We start from the raw sequence: 9934 nt of genomic DNA, 5'->3' as shown, positions 1-9934 counted from the left end.
TTTTAATACTTTGGGAATATACACAATCTTTAGTGTTACAAAGCATCCTTAAAAACGACTTCATAGCAAATCATACTTGCCTATTTGAAAAACGAATAGAGAGACAAACAATAATGAAACGAAACAAAGTTCAATGAACTAATCCTAGAATATAATTCATCTATCTTCCTCTAAAGTAAAGTATTTCCCATTGCGGTTCGCCACCGGATCAACTAACCCTCTCACACCTTGTTACCGGAAATAAGCTCTCACGTCCTTTCAAATATTCAAAAAGAACATTACTTCCAGACTTGGTCAGCTGTTATTAAAACCAACATTTTGCATATAATAAACAATAATCGACTTTAAGCTAACGTAATAAGACTCAGTATGCACGTACAGGTGTTGCCTTTTATCGTAATACACCAAATTAATTTTAATGCTAAACAGAGAATATTGAACGCTATGTCTATAGTAATAAGATTGTTAAGGCGTGTTTAAAAGTGAAACGAAAGTGTAGAGCCGACGAGGTCCCACGGAATGTTTTATTCAAAGTCGTAATACACAGCTAGGGTTGTCAAGTTTTAGATTTGCTTATAAAAAGCCATATTCAATGCCAAAATTAATAAAATTTACGATTACGATTTAGTTTATCAGTATAACACCACACTGCTAGGCATTGGCCTCTTTCTCTATGTAGGAGAAGGTTTGGAGCTTAATCCACCACGCTAATCCGCTGCTGGTTGGCGATTAGATTTCAACTGTTTCAACTGTGAATTTTTATTATTGTATTTTTTTAATTTTAATTTATTTATTTATTCATTTATTTCCGTATTTACACAACATATTCAAGTAACAAGTAACAAAAAAGGAACAATCAGTTTCTAGGTGTAATTGAAAGTAATTACTATTATGATCTCTACTTCTCCTAGCTAGGTAGCTGAGCTATCTGTATTAAGGAGAAGCGATTTTCCTCCCAAGAATTCTACAATTTTTACTTTTCATTAGTTCGCCACGAGTTGCTCAGAATTCAAAGTTACATTAGAGATTATAAAGTTACATTATATTTATTCCTAATATGAGTAGCAGTTGCTATCAGATGTTTATGTATATATATTTTAGGCATATGAACCACTTCACCAAAGCGGTTGTTAAAATGAAATTTATTGGTAACATTTCAAACCTAGGTTTTAACATTGATAACATTACAGCACAGCGTATTTTTGGTAAACGTTATTATAAGTAGGGCCGTACGCTTCTTTGCCTTCATGTTTGTATACATCTTCGTGACGAAGGAAATAATTTGTAAATGGAGTCGCTACATTTCTATATATTTCATATCTTACATTTTCGTTTTATTTAATTTTAATAATAAAGCAAATAAAATCAGCATACTTAGATATTATTGTTATATGATTACGTCACTTTGATTTGTCTTGAAATCTATGATACAGACTAAAAATTATATTCTTTACCTGAGGTGGAACATAGCAGGAAATATCCTACTCAAAATCTCGAGCAGCCTGATTGGGAAAAATCCTCGAACTTACAGAGCATCACAGCTAAATAATACTAGATTCAGAAAAACGTCCTGAAATATAACAAGGAGGAACAGGGCTATATTGAAATATCGCGTCTATTTATAATAATAGACATTTTGAGCGAGTTGAACGCGCAATTACTAAACCAAATAAAGAACCAACTAACACCCTCTATTCTTAATGGCTGTCTAGAAATTTATCAAAGTTTAATCAGATTGTACCTATATTTAAAGATAATAGTCTGAAAATTTCAATAAACTTTGCCCAAAAAATACACGTGATTATTTTAGTGTAAAACCCCACCACATATCACTATGAAACGTTTTTCTACAATCAATATGGCGATGACCGCAGAATATCGAAATGACACTGGAGTCATCTAGTGAGCTTGACGTGTAATTTTATAAAGGGTCTTTTATCCATATAAAAATATATAAACATCCCGTAGGGGAACTAAAGGTCTAAGGTCTTAAATATATATGTATATGCTGTCAGTTAAATGTAGAAATGACATTTGGAAATTTTTTCTAAAAATAAGTTTATTACTGGAAAGAGTCTGTAAATAACATTATCTCTAATGTAAGCGTTTGTTAAAAATTGTTTAGAATTCCCTAATATGTGGGTAATACAAATAAATCGTACGAATTAAAAATAACATGGTGTCGTCTCCTGTCAAAAGATTTTCATTGTAATGTGAAACTTTGAATTGTAAGAGTTCTACAAAGAACTCACTATAGATGGCGCCGCGGTCGCTTAGAACCGAATATAAAATCATCTTGATATCAAAAATTTCGTTCCATAGCTTAATTGGCTAAAGCATCGACACGGTCAGTCAGAGATTCAGGTACGATCACCCTGGAACAGTCGATTTTTGATATGATGTTAAAAATGGTTTGGAATTCCCAAATGTGTGGGTAACATAAAAATAAATCTTACATATTTGAATAAAGTTGTTTTTGATTTGAACTATATATATATATATATATATATATATATATATATATGTGTGTGTGTGTGTGTGTGTGTGTATATATATAAAGCGATCGCAACAGGATAAAATATTATAAAACATGTGTAGCTCGCGCCAACCCTACCCAGTGTGTAAAGTTGATACCATTATTCTTGCATTTGATTTATTTCGTTAATTTTATTTCTCCGCCTTGCGTCACGAATGAAACTTTAATGTTTATTGGATTATTCGTGAACCTTATTTAGCATTTTACTGATTAATAACATTTAATTAAATATACTCGTTAATTAGAATTATTTATAAGTGTAAAAATGTTCGTAAATATTGGCCTATTTTATCAATAAGTTTTTGTAGTTTTTTGCATTATTATTATTATTCTTTTTGAAGTGAAACTTCTTTACGCTCATGAGGGTATAATTTTTACGGATGAAACGCAATAATAATAATATTTATATATTATTAGCGTCACAAAGATGTGCAACGCTTTTGTCGAACAACAGAGCCACCTAGCGTGTACTATAGAAACTACAAAGGTTGTTACATTAATATCGATAGTATTACATTTCAAACTAACTAGATTGCGCAGGAATGGAAATCTAAAATTTTAGATTTGTACAAATATAAACGACACTTAAAATTTAGTTTGCCAAAGTAGTTTTACTTCTTGCACGACTGCGAGCTAATGGAATCTGTCACCGCCATGGGTAGACATTTTTTTCATATTATATAAGTGCACCCTTACCGAATTCCTTTTAAAAAAATGTAATTAGCCACATATTTTATATGTGCAATAAATAATATATACTAATATTAATGCAACACATTGCTTCAATTGTCGTCTTGTCTTACATTATTGTAGATAAAGTTTCAGATAGTTATTTGACACGTAAAGGTATCAAAATATATATGAAGCAGATGTATTTTTTTCATTTAACTATGATGTACAAATTTGTCTCTCAGGCAATGCTATTCGTAACCTGTAAAATCTACAGCTGCAGTTTTTTAGTTCTAATAGTCTATTGGACGTTGACGTATTAACGTTGGAAACTGATAAATACAAACTTTATAAGTGTGTTATTGAACACTGCGACTACAATACATGGCACATGGCATTGATATAACTTTTTTTAATATTTAAAAGCTTAGCTTGTACAAGCTTTCCATATTGTTTCATCTACATTATATATGTTATATATTAATATTATTTCTGTTCAAATTTTACTAAGGTGCGAAAAGGTTTTATATAAAAATTATTTACAAATATTTTTCTTGTGAATAATATACTTGTGAATATACTTGTATCTGTCAAGATAAATCGCTTGTTTTTTTGTCAGAATTTTATAATAAAAAAATATATATGTAAGTATGAATATAACTTTAATTTCATTCATTTTAAGAGATCAAAAATCATAAATCATAAATCAGGATACATTTTTTTACAATTACTAAATGTCTCAATAAAACATTTCAATGTCAAGAAATAATGGTTTTTGAGACGTTAATGGTGTCCCAAAAAGTTAATAATTTATAAAAAATATATATTATTTTGAATCCTGAAGAATAAAATGTTGAATCATACACCCTCAACCATTTATATAATCACCAAGTGAAGTAAAACTTATATGCGGACAAAACCGCGGGCAAAACTAGTCTGATAGTCGTTAAACTAAATTTCACAAAAGTAATTATCCCTTTTTTATTTAAAGTAAGGCGAGATAAATTAGCTACCAATTAAAATTGTGTCCTAAATCCGTGCCCAAGCACATCGTATGAGACTTAATAGGCGCCAAGGGACTACGGCATCTGTACGAGGGATTAATAAGCACTTACCTAAAATAAGTAAAAATTTAAAAAAAAAAGTAAAAAAGGTCACGGACAACGGTCAAGCTGGGGACAGTAGTAGGTGTATTTAGTACATAATAGATACAGTACATGGGTGAGCTTAGCTCGGTATTTTTAGTAAATCATGTTTTTTGGAAATCATATTTAAATACGAATTACATATTTATAAAATATGAATAATATTTTTCGATTTTACCGATAATAATAAAAAATATAAACAATATAAAAAATTAAAAATTAAAAAATAATGAAGATAAAATATGAATAATATTTTTCGATTTTACCGACATAAGAATAAAAAAATAAGAACTGGCTATTTAAATAAAAAATAACGAACGCAATTAGAAAAAAAAAGAAAAAATAATAATCGATCTGGAAATTTGAGGATTTGAAGAGTGGTCTTTTCGGTCGATCGCGACCAGCCGATTTCCCACCTGAGCTATTACAACTTTATTGACAAGTCCGAAAGACCTTAACCGAAGAACCTTCTTAGTTACCTTCCTACCTTCTTAGTTATTTAGTTTCTAACGATATTGTAGCCATTTTTTTCATTGTTTAAAAACTGGGATAAAACGACATCTTCTAAAAATGAATCATAGCTAGATTTATCTCCCCCGAAATTCCCTGCATACTAAATTTCATGAAAATCGTCGGTGCCGTTTCCTAGATTCAGATTCTGAATAGTATAAGATATAGTATAATTATGGCTATAATGTATACCTGCATGGCTACTAAATGACTCAAGTATGTAGGTACAGTAAATGGCCTTACACTGCACTACACAACATGAGTATGCACAGATGAATGTGACATAATTTCAGTTCTGTCATACTTCACTTTTTTCTGATAAAAATAACTAGACGAATAAATTAATTGGTAGAATAGGCACATGACGTTATGTCTTCTAAGACGACGTGATTGAAACTTAGTAAAATTATAACAAATAAAAATTAACGCCTAACACTTAATGCCGCTCTGGTGTAGTGGTGCGTGTAGGCGTCTCAAAACACGGACGGTTTGCGGGTTCGATCCCGCTCGGGATGGATATTTGTGTTTGTACAAATATTTCTTTCCGGTATGGATCTCTGTCCTTTTGTTTCTCTCTACTGCGTAATGCTGAGCTCGTTAAGTTATCGGTCCCGGTTGTTCTGAAATACGCCTAACAGCAATCGTTACTCATAGTCGGAAATATGTCCGCCAACCGGCAGTGAAATGGCGTGATGAATAAAGCTCCAATCCTTTTTCTACAAAAATAAGGCCAGTGCTCAGCGGTGGAATGTTACAGGCTGAATCGTACTTAACACCTCCCGTCTCCCGGACGTTCAAGCTGAACTACACTAACATTTGTTTATCAGTCAGATACTGGGAACACCAAACAAAGCGTTTTGAACATTGTTATTCTTAAGCTGACGATATGAATTTAAAAAAAAATTAACATTATATTGAAAGTTATATGAGAAGAAAAAGTTGTAATAAAAAAAATTCTACATGCAAATTGAAATAAATTAAAATAGGTACTGTTTACGAAGCAGCGGAAAATCTTATAGTCTCATAGTTTTTTTCTCTTTCATTAGGTTACTAACTACCCCAATTACATTAGCTCTGAGCGCTTTGTGCACAGAATAGAGACAGGGTTGCCGTTTTCAGAATTTTACTTAATTAACAAAAAAAAAAGTATCGTGCGCTATCTCTGAAATTCCGTGATCGAAATTATACCGTTGGAATATATTTTTATTTGATCATTAGATATAAAATGATTTCAGTACTAACTTTACTTTAAAAAAAAGTGTTGTGTTAGTTTCACATGGAATGATAGAGTAATATTAGGATGAAGTGTAACATTTATTCATTTTGATTTGTTTTTTTTTAAGTAGATAATATTTGTTTAATTTTTGTGGTTTGGAATAAATTAATACAATCCATTTTTTTAATATTTTATAAATAAAGTGTGAAAACGCAAAAAAGGAGAAAATAAACTTTAGAAGGTTAGCAAAAACGTAAGTTGAAGAAGTGTACAAAAAGTAGAAATTTTGGTACAAGCCCAGCACACAGAAACGAACCAAGCAGAACCAACTTAAAGAATTAGGTGCTGTCAAAATTACTGTAGTAACTGACACACATATCTGTGTAAGCAAAACACCTGGTCTGTGTGACTCAACAAGACGGTGTTGTAGGAAAATGATTAGAACTGTCAACCCTGTCGACGGTTCAGTTTTACTGTCACAGTTCTTATGTCCTTCCGAGCTTTTTAATTTTTTTTTTTTCCGAGTGTTTGTAAATTAACTGTTATTCATGTAGTTTTGTTATTTAAATATTACTGTAATTTTTAACTGTCTTTTGTTACTGTTAACTGAGCTAGAGCACAGCAGGAAATCCTGTTGAAAATCTGGAGTGGCCCGTCTGGGGAAGTACCTCGACCTTACAGAAGGTCACAGATAAATAATACTGCTTTCAAGCAATATTGTGTTCCTGTTGGTGAATAAGGTGACCAGAGCTCTTAGGTCCTCCTTATCCCCCATAAGGGGTAGGGTCGGCTAAGCGCTTGCGATGCTCTTTGTGTTAGGCTTATAATCAGTTGAGCCGTACACTTATTTGCCTACCCAATTGTTTAAAAAAAGAAAAAGCGTGTTAATACATTTTGTTTTTCACGACTTTTTTTTTATCTATTCATCCGATCGACCAATAGGGATATATCCACCAACCCGCAGCGTGGTCAATTAAGCTGCGATCCTTCTCCTACATAGAGGAAGAGATATATATATGCCCTGTGTGGAATATCACAAGCTAAATCAATTAATCAATCAAAGATGTTGGTTTTGATAGTAAATTTATTAATAATAATAATCATAATAATTGTAAGCTAGTGCTACTTTTAATTTATTTTAATAAAAGTATTATTGCTATATAAGGTTGTCGCTTTACTGTTAATTCTAACTCAGTTATCTCAGAAAATGTATTTTCTTAGATAAAGCTTGCTCTTCACATTACCCTTATGCTTTTTGCTCTAACATTGTTTTAGTACAAACTAATTATGTTATTTCTTAGTAAGTTTTAAACAAAATAAAAATATCATGATTTTTTTTTGACAACACAAGAAATAAATAATGTACTAATTTCACATTTATTAAAACGGATGACGTATACATAAAAAAAATGTTTCTTACTGATTTTATATGAATAAATAATTTTACTGTTGTCAAACATATATATTTACATAATAATTGTACTTGTTCTCGAACAAACATAAACGACTTAAATTTACATAAATAAAAAATAAATTACTAAGAAATAACAAAAAATATGCATTATTAACAATAAATCAAAAATACTCATCAACCTCGCCTAAATTTATACGAAACCACATGACAACGACCAGCTTGCGAATACAAGAAGAATTATTCAAATCGTTACACCTGGTAAAAAGCTATGAGGTAATATGCATAAAAAAATAAATTCGAATTGAAATCCTCGTCCTTGTTTTGAAGTCAGGTAAATATAACATAAGATTTAATTTATCAGACTTGTTTAGGAACCACATAGAACAAATATTATAATTAAGACAAACGCTAATGATCTTGTCGACTAGAACTAATTGCTAACAATTTTAATTACTGCCTTTAATGACTTGAGAACTTAAGACTTGCATTGCAGGCATACAACGTCTAAGTTTTACATACTGTAGTATTATTACTTATGTTTGATAGTAAATTACTTACTGAAACAAACTTTATTTCTTTATGCCGTATTTAATTTAAAAAATTATTAAATTTCACGTAATTTAATTTAGTTATATCTGTTACAGATTTGCCATAACAATAAAACTAAGTTTTTTTTTCGGAATAACACATTAAGTACTTGCAAACTCCAACAAAAAAATTTTCAATTCAATTGCATGTATTTGTTTGACGTCTTCGGGAAATGTGAATTTTATTTTATTTTATTTTTATTTATTACGTTTTTTTTTTTTAATTATGAATGAAATTACTTAAATGCATTACTTATATTAAAGTACAATAAAGACTAAATGATTTTAATAGTAGAAGACCCGGAACCTGCTTAATGGATGAAAATTATTTTACATTTAAAGGGTTGGCTGAAAATTCCTGGCCAAGCTGTATTTAATTCATCACTTCAGCGTATCGCAGTCCACTGCTGAGCATAAGCCTCTAGAAGTTCACGCCAAAAATGGCGTGAACTCATGTGTTTTGTCTATAGTCACCACGCTGGGCAGGTCGGTCGGTACCGCAGGGCTGGCTTTGTCGCACCGAAGACGCTGCTTCCCGTCTTCGGCCTGTGTATTTCAACGGCAGCAGTTGGGTGGTTATCCCGCCATCGGTCGGTTATATTATATTTAATTCAAAATTGAAAAATTTATTTTTATTTAATAATGTACTTACGAGTTTAAAGTATAAAAATACCTACCGACAGCCTATAAGAAAATGCATACGTTGTTATGTATTATTTTACTGGCATAACTACTGAGCTGGCAGGTATAAACGGGTATATTAATATATATTGTTCTAGATACTTTCACCCACGTGTTTAATTAATAAATCTTACATCAAAATGAGCACTTTTTCATGGGAATTCGATGACATAGAGTAGCCTGCTAAGAGTCTAGTTAGAATGGAGGTTGACGAATTTAATATAGCCCGGTCAGGAATTTTCCACCCAATCCTTTCGCGATTTATCTTTAACATACTAACGGAGATAATTATTTAATTTTCATCCATTAAACAGATGGATGAATATCACGTCTAGTTCGGTCTCTAAATTTTTTTATTTGTTTATTTATAAAAGCAAGTAGACGCGTTGGCGCAACTGTCACAGCACTGGTTTGTGGCTGTTGCGCTAGCGGTTGCGAGTTCGATCCCCGCACATGACAAACATTTGTATTGGTCATACAGATGTTTGCCGCGGTCGGGGTGTTTGTGCAGTCCTTGTGGGTCTCCCCACCGTGTACGTGACAGCACGTTAAGCCGTCGGTCCCGGTTTAGTGGTAGGGAATATATTCGCCAACCAGCATTGGAGCAGCGTGGTGGATTAAGCTCTGATCCTTCTCTTACATGGGGAAAGAGGCATATGCCCAGCAGTAGAATATTACAGGATAAAGCGAAACAAAAAATGCAATAAAAAGCATATTATGACTAACCATTTGGCGCAGTTTGTAAGGGCTCTGCTTTCTGTTCCGCGGGTTGTGGCTTCGATTTTCGCTTGAATCTGGGTGTAATATTTGTATTTATATAACACTAGCGACCCGCCAACACAATTTTCTTTTTAATTCAACTTTTAAATGTATATTCCTTACTGAGATCCAGTCGAGAAATTCGAAATTAACAAAACTCAATCATCGTAAAAAATAGAGTGACAGCAATTACACCGACGATAATAAAATTCTATTTCATAACGAACATCTCACTTTTTCACTTGCAGTCTTAATTACGTATCTGTCCATCAGGTTCTTAATAAAAACTTTTGTAAAAATAGTATGATATATTCTAGATTTTAAAACCTTTACGCTTGTTATTGAGAATTTGGTTTTTTTTTTGTTATCAAATAATTTTAACAAACGTAATTGTTACAACATGTAGAAACAAGTAAT

At 31.7% G+C, this 9934-nt stretch overlaps 1 long non-coding RNA gene across 1 annotated transcript; it reads left to right on the top strand.

The window, feature by feature from the left end:
- The first annotated feature begins 905 nt into the window (after positions 1-905).
- Positions 906-8376, top strand: LOC123659116. Its single transcript, XR_006743980.1, has 4 exons — positions 906-915; positions 3099-3102; positions 4936-5015; positions 8342-8376. It is a non-coding gene; the product is annotated as an uncharacterized LOC123659116 (long non-coding RNA).
- The last annotated feature ends 1558 nt before the right edge of the window (positions 8377-9934 follow it).

The sequence above is a fragment of the Melitaea cinxia genome, chromosome 13, assembly GCF_905220565.1.
Source record: "Melitaea cinxia chromosome 13, ilMelCinx1.1, whole genome shotgun sequence".
Lineage (NCBI taxonomy): Eukaryota > Metazoa > Arthropoda > Insecta > Lepidoptera > Nymphalidae > Melitaea > Melitaea cinxia.
Note: the sequence above shows the minus strand (reverse complement) of the source record. Positions and strands in the feature narration are given on the sequence as shown.